The sequence below is a fragment of the Tachypleus tridentatus genome, chromosome 9 (assembly GCF_004210375.1).
Source record: "Tachypleus tridentatus isolate NWPU-2018 chromosome 9, ASM421037v1, whole genome shotgun sequence".
In the NCBI taxonomy this organism is placed as follows: domain Eukaryota; kingdom Metazoa; phylum Arthropoda; class Merostomata; order Xiphosura; family Limulidae; genus Tachypleus; species Tachypleus tridentatus.
In genome coordinates this window covers 97,800,957-97,822,609 of record NC_134833.1, presented here as the reverse complement: position 1 = coordinate 97,822,609, position 21,653 = coordinate 97,800,957, and the positions used below count along the sequence as shown (strand labels likewise).

At 34.4% G+C, this 21,653-nt stretch overlaps 1 protein-coding gene across 3 annotated transcripts in view; it reads left to right on the top strand.

Moving 5' to 3' along the window:
- The first annotated feature begins 2,089 nt into the window (after nt 1–2,089).
- The window catches only part of LOC143225829 (ets DNA-binding protein pokkuri-like), a 39,928-nt gene continuing 20,364 nt past the window's right edge, over nt 2,090–21,653 (top strand). Inside the window, exons 1-2 of one of the 3 annotated variants that reach the window (XM_076455899.1) lie at nt 2,090–2,469; nt 14,991–15,113. The gene's annotated coding sequence lies outside the window, so the exon portion shown is untranslated. Of the gene's footprint in view, nt 2,470–12,069; nt 12,531–14,990; nt 15,114–21,653 lie in introns of those variants that run through there. The other 2 variants (XM_076455900.1, XM_076455901.1) reach the window with 2 other exon arrangements.

The window sequence follows — 21,653 nt, the reverse complement described above, 5'->3', positions numbered from 1 at the left end:
TTTACTAATTTCTATCAAGACTTCTTGAACCTTCGTGTTTTTTCTAACATCATGAATGTTCATGCACATCTGTTATTGATTGTTAAATTATATCATTAATTTAAACAACGTATGTACGACAATATTATATTAGGTATTTCAGTCATTAGTTATCATATACGACCATGTATTTTCTAACGAAATAATACGTTATATGCACCATTCTTCTGAAGTATGTTTCCAAAACATAACTTGCATATAGTTTCAGTGTTTGTGTAAACCTCAGGTAATTATTTTTCAACAGACGGAGAGCAGACGTCGTAAGTTTTCACACGAACAAGACCCGGCATGGCAAAGCGTGTTAAGGCGTTCCACTCCTAATCCGAGGGTCGCGGGTTCGAATCCCGGTCTCACCAAACATGCTCGCCCTTTCAGCCGTGAGGGCTTTATAATGTTACGATCAATTCTACTATTCGTTGGTAAACGAGTAGCCCAAGAGTTGGCGGTGGGTGGTGATAACTAGCTGCCTTTCCTCAAGTTTTACACTGCTAAATTAGAGACGGCTAGCGCAGATAGCCCTCGAGTAGCTTTGCGCGAAATTCAAAACAAACAAACATTCACACGAACATGAACTTACTGTAAAAGTGACAAAGAGTTTCAGTAACATAAATATTTTTGATTCACTGAAGCACGCTTTAACGTAAAAAGAAAGACAATTATTGAAAGCTGTGGAAATAACTGTAATAACCAACACTACAAAACATGACAGTAGTAACCCGGCTTCAGACTTACAATTACAAAGTGTTGACAGAAGTCATTTCAAGCCGTGTAACAGTAAAACTTCATCAGAGGAATGTAGACTGTGCATAAAACGTTAAATATCACAAGTAGCTGCACTGTAGTAACATAAGCACAATTTTGTACATAATAAAAATAGCCAGATCGGTCGAATCTCCTTTCTACTTATGTGCATAAATCTCCAGAAAACATCATACCATAAAAAGAAGGGTTGACTACATATCTTATATCATGTATTTTTTAAAAGGAACATGCTTATTTTTTATGTCTCATTAAGAAAGTGCCCCAGAGAAAACAACGCAAAATGTTGGATAAATCCACGTTAAAGATACTTAAGAAGTGAACGTGTCATTGCAGTAGTTGAATTGTTTTACGCCATCTATTGAGAATATTTATAAATGAATTGATTTAGTTTATATATATATATAAAAGAAAATTGTGAATATGTCTGCACTACCAGTAATAATAATAACAACAGAAAACATAGGAAAAAACCTAAATAATTAACATACAATATTTGTTACACATAATTTACGAATAAACTACGATATATCCTCAACAGTGTTTTTTTTTTCTGAACAAAAAATTATCGCCAGGTAACGAAATGAAGAACCAACCAGTGATTCGGGGCATTGTCAAATAAAATCTGGGAACGTGCCTCACGTGCCAGTTTCTTCCGACGTCTCTTGGGTGCGCTTAACAACAAATTGAAACGAAGCAGCTTTCTGTTATAGAACTTTTGTAAACAAACAATTGACATTTCAAAACTACAGCAACAAGAACAAACTGTTTGCTTTAGATAATAATTTAAAATAACACGAAAGCTACTAACCATGTGAAATTAATATCTTCAGAATTTGTATTTCTCGTAAAATATTTTGATTATATATTATTTTAAACCAGGCTGTTCTTAACAAAAACGAGGCAAAGTGATTTTCAAACAATCCAAAGAGTTTACTCTTAGCATATGCTCCTATGTTTACCTTGTGACCAGTTGCCAAACATCACACATAATTTATTTTCTCAATCTATTTTGCTATCGTCGCCCTGAATTAAAATAAAACAAAACAACAAAGTCATGTAACAGTAAAGGAAATCTGTTATAAAAAAATAGACAACTGCTAAAATTTATCTTCATAAAAACACGTTTGCTGTACAGGTTGTTTTAGGGCGTGGCTCAACTATTTTAACCATTCAAGGAGCGGTCCTGAGACTAAGGTGCTCGATCTTCCCCATTGGGTCCTTTTTTTTTATGGAGTTTAGAACTGTACTAGTTCCGCCTTTTGTTAGACAAACAGGATGTGTCAGCGACTTCCGTACCGCCAAACAAACTCTGATGCCAGTCCGGATATTACCACGTGGACTCAAAGAGCACGTAGCCTGGCCTAATCTGGAATCCACGGCCACGGATAAGATAGTTGCTCGACTTGTGCTGTTAGAGGCGATCCTCGCGAGAACGGAAGTGCCTCTTTCGGACAGTTTCCTGTACTACAGAAACTCGTTTCTCGGAAACAGCGTTCGCAGAAAGTTGTCTAACCGTCTAACGTATGGCCAGAGAAATGAGTTCGCAAGGCCGTAATAAAGTCCTGGGGAGATTACAGTTGAATATACCAGAGGGTTTTGTCATGTTTATGTAAAAGGAATTGTATCAAACGTTTACTTAAGTAGATTTGTCTTCAGACAATATTCACAGTAAGTCAAATTTCTTCTTTTATTTTTAATGTATTTAATTATTTTTCCTTTAAAACGAATCAAACCATCATAAGTTTGGTCTACCTACAATTGAATTATTGAAATTTATAAACTGTTTTAAGGATACTAGAACACTGGAACTTACATGGTAAATGTCAATACCATTAGTCTGGGCCTTAAAAGAGCTTTCTTTCTGCAACATCTTTTCCTTGGTGTTACTATCACGTAGCAACGTCAATATTGCCTATAATGATTTATATATATATATATATATTTATATATATACATATGTAAAATAATATAAATATAAAAAGGTATTAGTCTAAAATACTATTTAATCATATAGAGAAGAGATTTTTCATAGCGAATACTGGTACTTTCTTTGAGAATTATAAATTGCTTTGAAAATATATCTCATTGTTTCCACCTCAGAAAATAAAAGTGGACTCCACATCTCATTTGATCTTTGTAGTATTCTCTGGTTGCAAAATCTACCCTCGTATACTTACTTTACTGATTATAACATCTTACACAGGACTTACAACTTACTTTTCGGTTTTAGTTTTGCTTTGAAAAGGGAAAATATGGTGTTAACTAGTGTCTTAAATCTTCCTTCTAATTCTTGAAGATATGTAGCTCTGTATCAGTTGAGATGCTGATCAAGATCTCAAAACGTTTTCGTGTTTGTGAATGTTCTGTTTAGGTTGAACGACTTAGTAATGTACCGGCAAACTAGGACTATTAACTACAGAAATAGTTGGAGGAAACATGGTCGGGTGAGATATTTTGCATGGAAAAATCAATGCCTTTTTATTTAAACTCTTTGTCTAATGCAGCTGAAAGAATAGGGGAAGAGTATGTTATATGTATAACACTATTAATAGATCAGTTAGATGAATCGTAGGCGAGACTGGCATACTGTTTATCAAAACATGTTTTTACAAATATCTAGATACTTCTGTTAGAAAATCAAAATTAGGATTATTTTTGACATACATATGAACCGGATTTCAAGCGTGATAATTGTGTGATATTCGTGTACGGTTACGTATTACACAAGCTCAACTTTATTTGTCGATGAAAAAGAGGTATTCGATAAAGAACCATGTTAACAATATGATCTTTCCACAATATAAAATTGTGGAGAATAAAATCTTCTTATAAAAGTAACATAGAGATGATACGTCCCTTGATATATCCCCGTTGGACACCATTCCTACAAATTAGGCATAACACGTAAGACTAACACTAGTTCATCTCTTTATATATTGGACATATTAACACTGTCTATATCCAATTTTATACGTTGAAACTGTTAAATAGGAGTTTCCATAACGTATAACTTGCAGTCATAATAACACAATTTACGGGTACACGAAATTCGCTAAACACTTGATGTACGAGTTATGGCTGATGTGATGATCATAGATGTACTATGGTATTTATATTTTAACTGCAAATAAGAAAATATTGCCAGTTTTCAGAAAAGGAGGTGGTTATACTTTATTGGCGGTTGTAATTTTTTTTCATGTTTTTCCCTAACAGGGATGACACACAACCTTTTCATGTCAAAAATATTCATTATCTAATTCCACATGGTATTCGAGGGTTGGTTATTTGTGGTGGGTGGATATGTTTATATCTCATGCAGCTATGCTTTAGAAGCATATAATTTTGTTATTCAAAATCAACGAAGTAGGCTAGCAGTAAGCGAGATGCTGTCAGTAGTTGCTTACTGATATACCCATCAAACCCACTTCTTACTTTTAACTCAACTAAAGACCGTATGAAACAGCTGCTTGCATTAATAAGCACCTTTGCGATATTGACGTATTTAACGTAAACTTTACATATACTGTTTCATAAGGTTTGTGTGTTTGAGTTAAGCACAACGCTGCACAATAGGCAGTTATGCGAACCGAAGGTATCGAAACTCAGTTCTTAGCGGCGTGAGTCCCCATACAAACAGCTGTGCAACTGGGGTCCATTTTATAAGAACATTTGAAAGATTTTGAATATAAAGTTTATTGAGTCTACGCATATCGATGATTAATAGTGTTTGAATTTTGAGCTGAAGTCCTTCAGGTGTTTCTCATTTGAAAACTTTTTAAACAGTTAATTCTACAAGTTAGTAAAATTGTCACAGTAGTGTCTTACGAAAACGAGTGACGTTTAATATCGTTTTATCGGTAATTTAAGTGACTTCCTGGATGTAAGTTTCTTCTAATGATATATAAATCACTGTATTAGTTTTGTTTCTATAAATATAGCCTTTAATATTACTTTTCTTGAGACCTTCGTTTCCGGCACGTGATAATCCACGTATATATACATAAATATATTTTATTGACATCTCCCAATGAAAAGTGTGATCCATTTACGATATTGAAATAACATTTTAAGTTCCCCATATTACTTTGTGTTTCTTTCAGTCTTGCCATGTTGGACTTCAAACATCCTTTTCTAGCAGTTTATATCAATAAAAAATTTGCAAAAGCTTTGCATATTATCACTGGTGTAATGGTCGGCTTTAGTTATACACACAAGGATCTAAACTGCACGATTATTCAGTTTCTTCATCTGTCTTTCCTTTTGTGTACTACTGGGTTTATTTACAGCATTACATGCCACGATATTAGGAAACAACTGTAGCATTTCTCATCTAAAATTAAAGTAGGTTCCTGACGTTCAATATGGCAGAGTAAATTATAGGCCACGTGACTTGTTTTAACGTCAGTGCAATACCTCTATACACTGCCTGTGTCAGACGGAGCGTGCACAGTGGTGTGCTGTTGTATTCCTGAATCTGTCGTGTGTAGTGGTATATCAACGCGTCATAGGAAGTACGTATCATCTGAAAAGAGACGGTTCATAAACTTTACTTACCCGGACGATTTTCTAATAAATGTTAATTTACCGAAATTTATTCACCGTTTTAAAAACTAACATTTTTTGCTAAATGTAGTTATATTATACAAGTAACTTAAAAAGTAATCTGTCAGTATTTAATTCACACGTTGTTATTAACTAATAGTCAATTAGACCCCTTGCAAAATATAATTTGCTTTTAATTTTTGTTTATACAGCTATTTTAATAAATTATTTCTCACATGTACGGAGGTAGACGTATGGTATTCTCCATATATATATATATTTTCAACAATTACAGTTGTAAACTTCTCCATTATGTCTCGGTTGATAGTTTTGAAACTTGGAAGACAGGTACAATGTACATACTTAAGTTTCTAAACCCATGTAACTTTTTAATATTTCTATTATTTAGATCCCAGTTCCAATATCATAGAGTCAAAGGTCAAATACTAAGCACATTTTTGTCTGCAGATCGAATATATTTTCGTAAGTCGAAATGAGACTTGGCTCAAAGATACATGGAGTCAACCCTCATAGACTGAAATAAACCGAATTGGGGTTCGTTATTTTCTTGCGATTTTGTATTGGTCAAAGCCGTGCTGTGTCATTTTTACCACTCTTTGGCTGAGGAGGTTTTACCACTATAATTTATTTTGTCTTTTCTTTTTCCAACATTTTACAATTTTCCGTTTGTCTAAACGAAGGCTTCCATATGTTTTCAGTAGTCATATGTATTTTTATGCATATTAATAATGTATGAATTAGTCAATAAATAAAGCATTTAAAGTCACATGTGGTAAAAACTGTTTAAACAATTGATTACAAAACAAACACATGATATTGTTTGAATTTTGAGCTGAAGTCCTTCAGGTGTTTCTCATTTGAACACTTTTTAAACAATTAATTCTCCAAGTTAGTAAAACTGTAAGTAAACTACGAATTTAACGTAGATTGTGATTTTAATATTTAGGTATTGCCTCAATGTAGAATTTAATAACGTTTCCCTAGTTATCCGTAATATACGTGAATTTTGTGCGTGCTACAGTTACGTTCTACCAACACATGCATTTAACGTTACCATGGCGTCCTTGAAAGCGCGCTATGTGCAATGATAAACGCGAATAAACCAACAGTGAAATGTATAACTGAATTAGTCGAGTTTCTAGCAAGAACATCGTAAACTTAAGGAAATTTGCAAACTGTGCATTAACACACCCCACTCTCCCTTACGTCCAAGGACATCTGCTCTTAGCAATACAAACAAATTGTGCATTAACACACCCCACTCTCCCTTACGTCCAAGGACATCTGCTCTTAGCAATACAATTTATGGCAAAATATAAGTTTATATTTATTTATAAGTCGGAGACAATTTTGTAAAATTTCGTGAAAAATAATTTGTACGAACTTGAACACTTCACTTCGTTTATTCGAGATGCTCTGTTTGTTAGATAAAATAAACATATAAAAACGTATCATCAAAAATGACCCCCAGTCGCTCAGGGGGAGGTCTGCAGACTTACAACGCTAAAAACCGCGTTTCGATACCCGTGGTGGGTAGAGCACAGATAGCCCATTGTGTAGCTTTGTGCTTAATTAAGAAACAACATCATCAAAAACAATTTTACCACAGAACATATGACCGAATTTTTACAAAACTTCATTCTAAGTCCATTTCTCAAGTTAGCAGACCTTCTACTGAATTTTGTCATATTTGATTTACTTTAAGTTGACCAAGGTGTTGCAACAATAACGAATGCGGTAATTTCTTTCATTGTCTCCCTAGATGAAGCAAGTTTTATTCATTAGTTAGTTTATTTTTCTGAATTTCGCGCAAAGCTACACAAAGGCCATCTGCGCTAACCGTCCCTAATTTAGGAGCGTAAGACTAGAGGGAATGCAACTAGTCATTACCACCAATCGCAAACTAAATTGACCGCACATTATAATATCCCCATGGCTGAAAGGGCGAGCATGTTTGGTGTGATGGAGATTCAAACCTGCGACTTTCAGGTTACGAGTCGATGACCCTAACCATCCGGCCATGCCATATGTATTAATTAGATTTACATAATTAAATGTATGTAGATTACTTAACAACTCTCACTTCTCAGCTCGCTTTAAAATCGGTTGTGAAAATTATTCGCTTACTGATGTAAACCAAAGAAAATCCTAAAACTGTATTTGTTTAATTTGGAGAGACAGGATGATACTTAATTCAGTGGTTAACGTGATAGAGGGTCCATACAAAGCTAAACAGATTATCTGTACGAGTTACAAATCCATCTAATAGTTCTAAAAAATGTGATGTGTATCAGAAATGTATATAGTTTATATGACATTAAAGCATATGATAAGACACATTATTGTTTTATATGATGTATGGGAGTGGAGCTAAAAATAGAAATACGTAGTGGAAGGGGTTTAATAGCACGTGGTTCCACATTTAGCTATTAGAACTGCTTGAATTCTTTACAGTAGAGCAGTTACAAGGCCCTGTAAAGTTTGACGAGAAATTAAATTCAATCCTTCGAGGACACAAGTTGACATAAAACATGGTGGCTTCTTTCACTCCTTGTGATCATCCAACCACAACTACGTTTACGTGGGGAGACCTGTGGGATAAATGCAAGGCTGTGATAACCTTTGATATTGTTTCTCCTAGGTGGTGCCTGAGTATTTTGTTTCGTTAAGCTAATGTGTCAGATATGCTGCGTAATAGTTTTGAGATAGTGAGAATAACAGGCCCATAAACTTGCTCTCTCTCTTACAACAACTAAAGCTAACCAAATTTGACACATTTTTCATGGAGATTTTGGGTTATTTTGTGCTGCTCAACAACTAAAGTGACGGAGAATCTTTGTGAGGGGCTGACTTCACTTCAGCACCCATCCAATTCTGATCTTTATGAAACTTAACATATGTTTAGTGTTAATTTTGTGCTGCACAAAATCTACACTTACGGCACAATCATTGTGGGGAAAACTTAACAATATACCTTCCTTTTATAAATGCACACACTTACTCAAGCACATTTGATTAATTAATATAGTTTAACAGAACGAAGTAAACGGAACTGTATAATTGTATAATTGCGTTTTAGATTTCAAATATTGTTTATTTTCAAAATACACTTCAATATTACCCTTGACTCAGTTGAAAGCATTTCACTGAGTTATACTTCTAATGTGCAGTTTTATCCCTTTAGTTTTAATAAACCTACTATGGCACTTGTCTTTTAATGTTTCCATGCCATTTCATGGTTAGTTTTACCTTTTGATGGACAAACCAACACTATTCATTATATGGTCGTATGTTTGGTGTCTTACCAAGTTGGGTTATTGTCTGTCTAGCTTCTCTAACTGTGAACTTCAAACGGAAAATCTCGTGACAAGAATTTAGTTTTTGAAGGAGAGAAACCTTATCCAACTGTGGTGTTCAGTAACATTAGTATCCCTTTGCCTCGATCTCGATTATTTATTGTTAAACTCGTGAATTATTTAATTCTATTCAGAAAAAATGGTTAGATATTGTCCTATGGCTAACAGGAAGTACTGAGATTGGAGAATGGAAAGTGAAGAAATGAAACATGGCCAGGATAAAGAAGATCGAAACCGATGACGTCGTTGAGAGGAAGCAAGACGACAAACATTTGATAAACAGACACTAATCCTTATCAATGTCTCTTAGTGACTGGGATCATTAAATCCAAGAGTGCCGTAAAATATGTTGTGGGTAGAAACGGAAGTACCCTGAGAAAACTCACGATCTGTGAACTGCACCGCGTGTTCTCTCCTGTTTCTTATGACACCGTGTGTTCTCTCCTGTTTCTTATGACACAGTGTGTTCTCTTCTGTTTCTTATGACACCGTGTGTTCTCTTCTGTTTCTTATGACACAGTGTGTTCTCTTCTGTTTCTTATGACACCGTGTGTTCTCTTCTGTTTCTTGTGACACCGTGTGTTCTCTCCTGTTTCTTATGAGAATATTTAATTCCTCAGTTTTAATCAACTATTATGCAGGTCATATAGAATTACAACAATGATATATTCCAAACCTTTTCACATTATGTACAATTTTACAACCCTATATATTTATGTTAAGCGCAACTACAACGCTTGTTGAAGATTGCGTTTTCTGTTTAATCGTTTGCCGACTCAGAACTCATGACGATTCCTTAGGCGTGTAATTCGTTCTTACTGGTTTGGTTTGTTTTGAATTTCGCGCAAAGCTACTCGAAGACTATCTGCGCTAGCTGTCCTTAATTTTGCAGTGTAAGACTAGAGGGAAGGGCAGCTAGTCATCACCACCCACTGCCAACTCTTGGGCTACTCTTTTACCAACGAAGAGTGGTATTAACCGTCACATTATAACGCATCCATGGCTGAAAGGACGAGCATGTTTGGTGTAACGGGGATTCGAATTCACGACCCGCAGGTTACGAGTCAAGTGCCTTAACCACCTGGCCATACTTGTCCCGTTCTTATTGAGCGCCGTTTTCTGAGAAAACAACAGGTTACCAACTTCATAAATTCAACTCTACTCTTAGACACCAAATTTACAAAACAAAACAAAACAACGAACAACAAACAGTATTATTATTATTTTTACATAGGTGTTTCGAATGTCAGTGGTTGTAACCGGTCACTCCAAGCTGCAATTATTAGCAAAAGTATACTTTAGTTAGCACTCACAGTATCCACATAAATAGTTTCTTTACAAAATTACTCAAAATTTAAAAAGTCGCTTCATGCTCCCCGCTCTAAAATCAAGGAGTCGATTCCCCTCAGTGGACACAGCAGATAGCCCGATTTAGCTTTGCTTTAAGAAAACACACACCAAGTCGTTTCATAACACAGACCACTAGACCATTAATGTAAAATTGGTCTTTTATATTTATTTTATTATTTATTTTATTGGTTATTATGTTGACCCAGGCCGTGAGGTTCGAAACTGGTTAGAAAGTACATAAAATGTTCTTGAATTTTTTTTTCATATCCAAAGTACACTATATGAAACTGATTTTATTTGATATGAGGCAGTGTGACGACAGTCACTGTGTGTAATTAAATCTTTTTGTAAGTTTATAGAGTAATGAGGTAAGCTAGGCCTTGTGAGGTAAGGTAGGCCTTGTGTAGGCAACGTCTCTCGACAGTTCTTTTACATTTCATTACGTCATCCGAATCGGTCAATCTGAATAACTTGCTGTCAGATTGTCTATGTAAGTAAAATCCGATAATTTAATATCATACTTCAAATGTAACTCTGTAAATGTCTCAGGACTTTAAATAACAATAGTTATTTTGTGACGATTACTACATGGGTCAATGTTCTTGACCTTGACAATCTGCTGTTTACTTTTATACAAGTTAGCTTGCTACCGCTAAAGAAACCACTTGTTTGTTTTGCTGACGATAAATTTTCAGACAAAAACACGAATATTGATGTACCGGTGACTTCATAGAAGAAAGCAAATCGTTTGCAAATACAAAAGTTTGGATAGCCACAGTCATGAAATATTTTACTGTGTAATCGGTATGACGTAAGCATTAAATATATTCCAAGTTTTGTCTGGATTAGAGTCTATAGGGGTGAGGTGACTGAGGTTAACACCTATAAAGATTCACCCATAGCTCTAGTTGTAGTGCAGTGCAAATTCTGAAATTTACGGCACAAATGTGTACCAAGTTTCATACGAATCAAAGTCGGTGGTGGGTTGAAATGAAGTTAACCCTCGTTAGGATTACCCTATAATTCTAGTTGTAGTGCCGCACAAATTCATTGTTAAATATGCGTCAAATTTGGTTAAATTTAGATTTTAGAGTTATTGAAGAGCCAAGCTCACGGTCAAGAAAATAATACTCTGTAAGAAACATTATATTTGGAGAGATTGTTTATTTGTTCACGATAAAATGGGGGATTTAGGAGGGTTGTCCCTCGGGCAGTCAGAGATGAACCACCTCTCTTCACACATTTACAGAGGATAAACTTTCACAAGTTTTTTTTATACACTTCTTTCTTGTTGTTCCTCTTGTAAAACACAGAAGTTGTGGTCACTAAAGCACCTATTTATCGTGTTCTTACAATCTGTTCCCTTTGAAAGTCAGTGTAGTTCATTCTTTTTTGGGCCTGGCATGGCCAGGTGGATTAAGGCGTTCGACTCGTAATCTGAGGGTCGCGGGTTCAAATTCCTTTTGCATCAAACAAGGAAATTAAAAAACAACAACAAACAAACACTTTTTTGAAAGACTAATGAGAAATATAGCTTGTTTGTATTTAAGTAAATCGAGGAGTTCAATGGAATTCCAAATTAACTGATTTAAACATCTGGGAAAGAATGGGTACATTTTAAGTGTTTGTTTTTTGTCCAACACCTGTACTTCTTTGTTAGGTTGCGTCATTTCTTCCTACCGAAATGGAAATTACATTACGGTCTACAAAAATGTATAAGTGAAATTTTTGTTTTTTCACCTTTAAAGTATGAAGACTGAATCTTATATAGCATGAAAGTCTAGCATGTATGAAGTTACAGCATAGGAGCAGAAAAACTGTTGCTTCTATAGTTAAATTTGTATTACTTTCCTGGTGTCCTAATTCTAGAGACTTCAAATGACGAAATTTAGCCTTGGTACTGTTTATAATCATATTGTCAGTTAAGGCCTACGTGTCGAAGGAAATAACAGCCACTGTGGGCATTCCTCCATGACACGTTATTTCCGTCTTTTGAGCAAAATACATTTTATTTTCGGTCGAATCGTTAAGAGAAATGAGCGCAACTGATGTCAAAGCTTACAAGGAAATCGTTTCACGTCAAGCACTATTACTGATTGAGATGCTTTACCGAGTACTACCAGCCTAATCTGACGTGCAACGGTTATTTCCTCTTTCTTCTGACGTCACAGCGGACTTCCTCGTCTAGACTTGTCGCATCAGGTTTACTGCCATGGGAACCTGTGTCTGTCGGTCTCAGTATCAATAGTTTTACTTGGTATATTTATCTGTTATACATAATTTGCTTGGAAAATTTAATGAATAATAACTGGGATGTGGCGAATTTTTAACTCTAAAGTTAAAACATTGAGCTTATGTGTAATGTTTCGGTTATAGACAAATAGTACACTGTGCCAACCGTACAGTACACGCAGTGAACCGTTTGTTGAAACAGTTGTTTCTTACTACCATTACTTTTGGGTGAGTCGTGTTCATTTTTTAGTGTTTAATGTATAATTGGTCCAGAAATGTTTTCATCGTTGTTTTGTAAAGTAACATTTAACTACGTTACGTTACTACAAAGGACTTATTTGAACTAGTTAATTTGTTGGTGTTTTTCTTTAAAAAATATGGTCTCATACTTACAGCACGTAAGCCACCTGTAAGTTACAAAGGGTAAATCAGATTTTGACTTATTCTTACTTAATATTAGCTTGCATAAATTACCGATAACGTCACCATGAATAGTAATTCATATCTGATTGAAAACCATTTATTTTGCAGGTAGTTAATCCATATGTATGGAATAAAAATTGTACTTTAAACATATGTTATATAGAACATTAATCATATTTTTATGTTTTAAGAAAATAAAAAATTAAATGTTGTTTTCTTACATGTTAATGAAATAATCGTGTAGTTACTTACAGTAAGCTTGGAGCAAGAGCGCTCTTTTGCTGACTTAAGTGAAACAAACCCTCATTAACAGCACCGTTCCAGGAAGAGTAACAGTCATCGTTTTTTTATTATGACATTGTTGATTAATTAAACATCACAATATATTAATGTTAGTGTATATTTTGTGTTTCATATTTATGATGTCATAACTTGTCCCTCTCAGAGGTTCAGGGAGGCCCGAGTCACTTTTAAAAAATGATGACACACGAAGGAACAAAATAAGACAATCATTTGTCCAAAAGAAAATTGAAATATAATTTAAGTATTTAATATGTATATGTAACTTGTAGTTTCAAGCTGAGAATGTGTATCACATGTTGGTCTGATTGAGAGGCATATAAACACAAGTTGCGAAACTTAACTAAATGCAAAATAAAAATAACAAAAAACAAGTGATTGAATTTGAGGCCCCTTTAAGCCTAGACCACGTGGACCTCCTGCTCACCTTTAATTGGTCCCAGTCATAACACTTATATTACGTTTCTTACTCGAGACATTCAATATATTTTATTAAAGAAATGCAGCTGATAAACGTTACTCCCCTCCCTCTGTTCTTCACCACAAGAGTCTACTTTCAAGCCAAGGAAGAAGCTGCTACGTATAGCGTTATCCGTAAACATTCAAACTGTCGTAACCGTCGACAACTATAGCTGTATACGTGTGTGTGATACAACGATCTAGAAACTATCATATTTATTATACTGGAAGAATAATCAAAGATCGAGACGATAATTACTCTGAAACTTTCTTCTATTTTTCAGAAAATATATATGAAACATCTTCGTTACTTCTGACAATTTCAATTGATTGTGTTCAAACACGTATGAGAGCTAGTACAATGACCTGGTGGTTAAAGCGCTTGTTTGACTCCCCATCACCGAATATGCTCGACCTTTCTACATGGGGGGCGTTTGATGTAATTAGCTGCTTTCCCTCTAGTCTGTTACTGCTAAGTTGGGATGGCCAGCGCAGATAGCCCTTGTGTCGCTTTGCCCGAAATACAAACCAAACCAAACATGTATATCAGTCAGTAACTACTGTTGTTAAATGAAATAAAGGTTCAAAATGTATCTTAAAACTGTCTGTTATGTGGGGTATGACAACGAAGACGTCTTTCACATCACAGTTGATGAAGACGTCTTTCACAACACAGTTGAGCTGATTATATTTTTTACACTTTGGATGCTGTAATCTAGTTGGTCTCATGACGTCAACACAGGGCCTGACGCTGAACACGGGCTTATGTTGATACCCATCTTGAAGAAATGTATGGAATCATTAATTGACAAACTAACAAATAAACGTATGCAAATCAAACGAGGAATTCGATCTGTAAAATGATTATATCTCTAAAGCAATTTAACCTGTTTGAACTAAAACTGTCATACTGGGCACATATTCGTTTTATGACTCGTGTACAGTAGGTGTTGCTTTGTTGCGGTCTTGTTTGGCCAGTTTGATAAAAGATAGCGTAAACTAGTCTTTAGTCATCTAGGCATCACAAATTAATTTCTGGTAAATTTTTTGAAGTTAATGAGTTGGCTGTCTTCTCGCTAATGTACTTCCAGAGATGATCATGGTGAATGGCATTTTGTGGTATTCTCAGGTTAACTGATTTTCTCAAGAAGCATTAGGTAGGTCTGCCTTATACCAAGAGAACCAACAAAATAAAGTACGAAGTTAACCAAACTGATTTCAAGCAAATAAGTAGATTGGTTGTGATATGTTATACAAAGTGAAAACAATTTTTATTTCAATCAGTGGACAAACACACTGTGTGCGCTTGCTTTTTGAACAATGGTCGTTTATCTCATTTAATTTAATTGGTCAACATATTGTCTTTCCTGAGTATGACTTTTCATGAACCAACTTACTTGAGATTCTGCATGTACTATTTAAATCTAATGTTTCTTACTTAATGGGAAATATTAAATTTATTCGTAGTGATTAGTGAGAGTGATTGGTCATCTTCATTCTACATAGGTGTCATTTGCTCTACAAATGAAGGACATTGCTGTCGTTGACCTTGCACAACGTGCATCATTACCACAATAGTCACTGTGGGTGTAGTTGGAATTATTTCTAGAGAACAACAAAAGAACAAAGGTAGGTAGAATGAAATGAACGTAAGAGCTTTTTGGACTACATGTTATGTGTAAATTGTATAGACTGACAAAACATCTCTGTACATTACACAATATTAAACAACTGAATGTAAAACTTCTAGTGAGAGCTCAAGATAATGAAGATATCCAACTTAAAGCACAAGAAAAGAGAATCATGAAAGGCAGACAGTACAAACTAAAATGTGGCATGCAGCCATCAAATGCATCTTCCACCCTCCTATATTAACGTAGACACCTTCTACATTTTTTCGATTTTTTTCAAAACTCCAAACCTCATATCCATGTCTTTACATAAAGTATATTCGTAGTATAGACTCCTTGAAGTCAATTATCCACACATTATGTGAGGGCAAGTTACAGCTTTTCTCCTTTTGGAGCTTATGACTAATTGCTGTTAACATCAGTTCATTTCCTTGCTTCATCTCTGGAAGCTATCTCCTATTTTGGTTTGAACATTTGTAGCAGCAGAACTAGTATAAATCAATATATTGCAAGGCGTTCCACTGGTGTTTCCCACAGACTTATGGACTAGTTTATTCAAACAATTTAAATTGAGCAGATGAGTTATTATCATCCTGAGGGCGTCATCTCTTTGCTTAATATCACTAACTGATTTATCACAGCTACGAAAGTAATGATTTAGTTATTTCATTCTCATTAAACAGTTGTGTGATTAACGTTTTGAGCTCTTTTAAACTTAACTCAGCTAGGGTTAACATTATCTGATCTGACGACTGGATTAAGCTTTCAGTTCTTTGTATGAAACTTTAGTTTATTCAAACTCCATTGCCAATTGCACAATTTCGTGTGTTTTATATTTATAGTAGCTTAATTTTATGATCATTGAAAGATTTTTTGTCTACAGTACCTTGCGTTACAGTTGAAATGTTTGAATTGTTTATTTTGAGGTTTAGTTTATCTACCTTAAGTAAACAGTTAAGCAACCAACGGGTTTTGTCTACAGTTCTCAGGATTTGTTTTTTTTTTTTTTTTTTTTTTGGAATTTCGCACAAGCTACTCGGGGGCTATCTGTGCTAGCCGTCCCTAATTTAGCAGTGTAAGACTAGAGGGAAGGCAGCTAGTCATCACCACCCACCGCCAACTCTTGGGCTACTCTTATACCAACGAATAGTGGGATTGACCGTAACATTATAACGCCCCCACGGCTGGGAGGGCGAGCATGTTTAGCGCGACGCGGGCACGAACCCGCGACCCTCGGATTACGAGTCGCACGCCTTACGCGCTCGGCCATGCCAGGCCCAGTTCTCAGGAATTTGTTTGTTTTTTTGTGTGTGTGTTGTAATTGAAACACCTTCTGTTCTATGGTTTAGTTCTTTCAATCTCAATAAACAATCGTCTTAATTAATCTTTTGAGCTTTTTTAGATCTTTATCATAGGAAGATGAAGTTTTCACACTATCTAATATGGTGAATATATTTGACAGATTTCTTTAAAAATCTACACCTATTTTGTTTTAGTCCAGTTCACGTCTAATATGATAAATGTGGCATCAATTAATTGGTTACAACCAACAAATTCATCATTTAAGGTAGAGCATCTAGATAAAGTAATTGGGAAAGTCTTGTGACGTCTTTAGGGTCTCACATTTCCACATTATCACTGCTTCCAAAATTTGTTTTAGAACTCATTGATTGTCTATTAATAAATCCAACGTTTCACTTGGATCATTTGGATAAAGTATCTGAAAAGTCGTTACATATTTTTGGCAACTTCGGCTAAAGTCCAATTCTTTCTTTTTACTTTTATCCTAAACATAGCTGTAGAAACTTCTTTTTGATTTAACGGTTCAAATATATTTGGTAAGGCAGCCACTAATGCATGACCGTGTTATGGTTTGTGTTAAAAGGTTACTTAGTGTTGTTAAAACTGGTATTTTAAAATAAGAATAAATGTTGAAAGTCTTTTTTGTTTAATATTCCTTTCATTACTTTGGACATTAATTCAAACTGTTTTTAATATGTTTCTACTGGTACCGTTCCATTACAGTCTGCCGTTTTCGTGCTTGGGCTAGCCTGGTACATTTTGTAATTTGATGAGGCACTGATGCATTTGGAAGTATCTTACAGTTACAAATGGTGTAGTAGTAGTCGTAGGTGTTAATCAATTGGGTTCTCCTTTTCGATATTGCATAATTAATGATGTTTATGGTGAAATTCTTGAGCTGATGTAAAAAGAGGTGTGACTGGCTTTGTTAGGTCAGTAAAAAGAGGTGTGACTGGCTTTGTTAGGTCAGTTGTTTGATATTTTATATTTAGTTTCCTTTTGTACACTTCCTTTTACTCTTTCAATCTTGTCTTCGTTAAAATTGATTTTTATTTGCAATTCAAATGTATATCTTATATTTCATTCTTGTATTTCCTCTCTTCAATTCCCGTTTCTTTATTTTTGATCGTTTTCCACTGTTACATAATTTCTAGCAAATTTTGATCTCACTTCAAATATGTGTTGTTATCTTAGAGTTCAGGCTGTAATTTAGCTTCAGTAAAATAATCCCACTTCTGACATAGGTTTTGTAATACTTTCTTTTGGTGGATGGGCTCTTTTGGTCATTTGGTAAAAAATAATGTTAGGTCCATTCCACTCAATGACAACAGTAACATCATATATCTCCTACTGCACGTTTTATACTTCCACGATTTCACGAACTAACAATATGCTTAATTCCAATAACGCTAAACAGTTACTTGATAATTTTCTGGTATCTATGATATTTCTTGGGTGAAAAATAAACTCAATATTCACAAAACTGAAGCAACAAACAAACAAACCATTAAAAACTTAATAATCGATCACAATCTCATCAAGTCTCGCCTGACATCATTCTATTTAATCGAAGTAGTTTCCAAACCTTTTAATAAAGAAAGTCACTGATACACCCATCCTGTGATGTGGAAACTCCGTTTTTACAAACAAAAGTACAAATATTTGAATTAAAAAGAACAACAACAAACAAACAAACATTGCCTTTTACGGTATGAACAGCGAGTGCTTTTGAGTCTATTAAACTTCGTACTATTGTATAATAATGCCATAACTCTCTACTTTGGATTGCTAATACAAAGTAAATGTATTTGATATAAATCCAATGAAATTTTAAATGTATTTCTCTGAACTTTTAACAGTGAAAGTAATGTAATTTTTGTACTGGCTTACCTGGAAGAGTACACGCTGTTTGCTCCTCCCCGTTGAAAAACAAAACAATAACCGTAAATCTGAAATACCACGTCAGTAAAACTGTTAGACAGACTATGGTTTAATAACCACATGGCAGTTCTCCCGGTGATTCGATTTTTTTAAATAATATAAAAACAAGTCCATATGAACAACATGTTATATATGAATTTAAGTGTACTAGTTGTAATGTTAGATATTTGGTATATACTACAGGTGACTAGAAACTGTTTGTTGTTAAGCACAAAGCTACGCAAAAACTATTTTTGTGTATAGAAACCCGATTTTCAGCGTTGTAAGTCTGTAGACATACCATTATGCCAGTGGGGAACGCTAGAAACTGGAATTCAGGAACATACAAACTCACTAAGACACAACAAATCGATTACAAAATGGCCACCATATTTAGAAAGAAGTCATTGTATTAAAGAAACTGTTACTTAAGTGGAATAAAACTCCAAAATTAATAAGTTGGATCATCTATGGAACTATTATACAAAATCGTTATGCATCAGTCGGATATGTTTTATCTGGAATAATCGATCCCATAAAAGGATGAATTATTTATGTCTGCAGTCAGATATTTCAGAAAAAAAAAGTTTTTATTTAATGATCTTGCATACATTTTGTGGCACCACTTATTACAGTTGTGTCCAATAAAATTTTAATTATATCTTCTAAACAGCCTTAAAACATATTTACGTATGTTTTGCCAGGGTGCTAATACTGTATCTGAAAATGAGAAGTAGGACAGTTGTTTAAAATACTAATCAGATTTTTCTATTGTTTATACACATAACACAGAGGTGGAGTACATTATATTAAAAAGATTTTGGGGCCTCACTGTCTCGTTACAATCCATTTACCCACGCCCAGCCAAGCTGTATTTTACGATTGTACATTTTGACAATTATAAACCTGCAGCTTAGTTTCCATTGACGACAGCTTGATTGCAAAGCGGCTACTTCCAAAGCTTATCACTCTTTTCAATTGCTTTCCATAATACATTTTGTGTAGGAGTACCAGAACGACAATTTTATGGCGCGCGTTTCCACAATCCATCTCAAAGCAATTCATAGGCTTTGCTTGAAATGACTTGACGTGTATGTTTTCATGCAGCCGTGAGACTGAAATATGCGAATACTGAAAATATGTGTCGCGGAATTAACTTATGGAAACGCAACTTGTGTCCCTTTTCCTGGCGGAGACTATTTAGTTACTGTTTTCTGGCACACGTGGACTGCTTTTGCTGTCAATATAAATATATATTTGTAGATTCTCGTTTTTCAGATAGTCCAAGTTGATCCACATTTCTTATCTTCTAAAAATATTAAGTACAAAGGATGTTTATGTTTTGGAAGTTCTAAATCCCCTGTCTTCACACATTCTTATAATTTGAGTATATGAATACTTAAATCGGAAAAGGCTCTTACATATTTTCTCAAAAGCTTTTATTTTTTATGGTATCACACTACTTATGAAGCGTCAAAGGATATCAAAATGTAGTGTTTAATCACGCGTTCTACAGTGTCTTTATATAAGCTATGGTTTAGTGTGAATTTCTGATTTGCATATTTAAAATCATTTTATTATTAGGTACTAAACTCTCTTTGTTTCTATGTATATATATATATATACATATCAAACAATAAGTTCAAAGAGTGGGTTAGAAACATCATTTGGATATTGTTATATTTGGTTATATTGTTATATTTGGTTTCAGTAACCTAAAGTTGAGTTCAGATACTATTTGATTCTTTTCAACGATTTTATCACCTTTGACCGTGAAAGAACCAAAAGTATGGTAGTTTCTACTCAACTTCTGAGTGAAGACACTTCTCACCATTTTTTATAGTTTTGATATTAATATTTTGTTAACTTAAGAAAAAAGTGTTTTTTTTATAATTCTAAACTAAATCATTGCATTGCATATTTGTATCCAGAATACTTTTTATTTTTCTCAAAAACTAAATTATTAAATATCTAGTAAGTGACATTACCAGTACCAGTTAACTTGTACTTTCTATATGTTCGTTGTGTGTTTCACGTATATTTTGCGTCTTTCACTAGTTTTTTTCTACGTTTTCTTTGCTAGAATTGATATAATTTATTGCGTGCGTCATTTCCGCATCCGGCTACTAGATCTCTCAGTCTTTACGCTTCATTTAAAACTCAGTGTTTTTGTTTCAGTTTTGGCATATTAATTCAGCATTGTTTATTCACTGAGCTACTATTTCATTTTCTTTATTGCTTCCGTGCATGCGCACATAAGTAATTCATGAATTGCGTCTTTGCTGACCGAACGAGTAGTTCTCACGCACTTATATATTATAGCTTGTGACGAGTTAAATAATGTGTTAAAAAAACTAAAACACATATTTGCCAGTTGTACATACGGTAGTTACCTTTGAAACTGAAAATAAGTTAATTTTTAGTCGCGGCATAGAGGCTCATAGAATGACTCTTAACGGATTTAATATCTTATTACAGTTTTGGACTTAGGAGATCAAACCTTTTTGATTGATGTATTTGACCACGCCCAAGTTATTACCAATTAATTTATTCTAATTATCCGTAAAAGGATTTTGATTTGAGAGTAGGTGTGTAGAGATCCTGATGAATAATAAAATCTTATCACGTAATATGTTTATTGCTGGCATACGAAAGCATAACTAATAATCGAAGAGATACGACAGAGCCAAACTGTTAATAAAATATCCACGCCATTTCATAAAATACTCCGATTGTTAGTTTAACTGTTTACCTTCCATTTGAAGTAGCACGTTCCTACTTTTAACATATACATTTGGAACTGTGAAAAAAAGAAACGTTATTGCTTTGGCAACAAGTTAAACTGTCGCGTTGCTAAGGGAAATACATAACGTACACATAAACATATTTAGTGTTACGTTGACAACAAGCTTGTACTTTGCTAAGTGAATTGCAGAAGAAAACAAGTTTTCTGTTATTGTTTTGTAAAATAAAAACCAGGTTACGAATTCGGTGCTCACCCTTCATTACGTAATAGATGTAAGTCATGAAACATAGCAAAATGTGAAATCGAAATAAGTTACAAGAAACATGGAACACACGTCACTTTTCCACAGTTTTGATTGTGTACAATTCTGGTTAAATCACACGTAAGCTTGAAAGAGCCTAGGTGCAGTGGATCCTTCGAATCCGATAAATAATGTATATATATGTACAAATGTGTATTGTACCGACTGAGAACTTGTTTCGAGGAAACTTTGAGTTGATTGATATTTTTATTTGATACATGAATACACTTTCGGTCAGACTAATGTGTTTCAAAGCTACTAGATCATGG